Source organism: Nematolebias whitei, chromosome 19 (genome assembly GCF_014905685.2).
Source record: "Nematolebias whitei isolate Nwh7 chromosome 19, NemWhi1, whole genome shotgun sequence".
Taxonomy (NCBI): Eukaryota; Metazoa; Chordata; class Actinopteri; order Cyprinodontiformes; family Rivulidae; genus Nematolebias; species Nematolebias whitei.
In genome coordinates, this window is record NC_056516.1 from 13,268,112 (window position 1) to 13,269,205 (window position 1,094).

At 38.6% G+C, this 1,094-nt stretch overlaps 1 protein-coding gene across 1 annotated transcript in view; it reads right to left on the minus strand.

Moving 5' to 3' along the window:
* Positions 1–1,094, minus strand: part of LOC119425608 (glutathione S-transferase A) — a gene marked incomplete in the record, with an annotated part of 5,278 nt that overhangs the window by 3,054 nt on the left and 1,130 nt on the right.

Here is a 1,094-nt window from a genome sequence, read left to right on the forward strand (position 1 = left end):
TGCTGCTGACCAACTTTATGGAGATGCAGATTTCATTTTCCAGCAGGACTTGGCGCCTGCACACAGTACCAAAGTTACCAGTACCTGGTTAAGGACCATGGTATCCCTGTTCTTAATTGGCCAGCAAACTTGCCTGACCTTAACCCAGTCCTTCTCAAATAGTGGGGCGCCGGCCGGGGCAATGTCAGGGGGGCGCATGTGACCCTAGAAAACATGCTGTTTTTGCCGCAGGGAGTTTTTTTTTAACCATTCTCATTTTGTCGCGTGCGTTCCTAAGTTATGAACAAATATGGCTGCCTTGTCGTTTTGGGAGCCACGCATGACTCGTGTCTCTGCTGCTGACATGATAAATAAACTCAGACCGTCACCTCCTCCGCTGCTGTTACGGTGCACGCGCTCTGGACGTCACTCACAGCGCGCATGCAACAAAGAGTAAACTCAAGCGAGAGCGACACCTGCCCCCTCTTTCCTCTTTTGAGTTGACTAAATGTTTCAGTTTTATCGATGAGTTTGTCAAAACACAATTTACAGAAGTAATGTTTAATAAATGTTAGGACTCTACTAACAACATTAATTCGCCTCCTCAGTTCAGCTGCTGTTTTTATGATTCTCTGGACGCTTGTCACAGCTCGCAGGTGACAAAGAGTAAACTCAAAGCAAGATGATTACCTGCTCCGCTTTCCTCTTTCATGTTGACATTTTTTTGTGTGTTTTATCGATAAGTGTGCTCATTGATCCTGACTTCCTCATTTTGATAAAAATAAAATAAAAATAAAAAATCAGCATAAATTGTTTTGTTAATTATTGATTTTTTTAGGTCAATGTGTTTTTATATAACACTCCTGAGCTAAAATGTTGCTTATCAATTTGAATTTATTATTATTTATTGATTATATGTATCAAATGATCCAAAATGTTTACAGTTTAAATAATGATTGTTTTTTTTTTGTTTGTTTTTTTCAGGTAAATTGATGCACTGTAAGTTGTTTCTGTTACAGACTAAAAAACAATGTTAAACTTGTTCTTCCTTGTAAGTTGATCTATATTCTTTGTTCTTTATTTAATGTTAATAAGGACACAATGTTAGGCAGAGG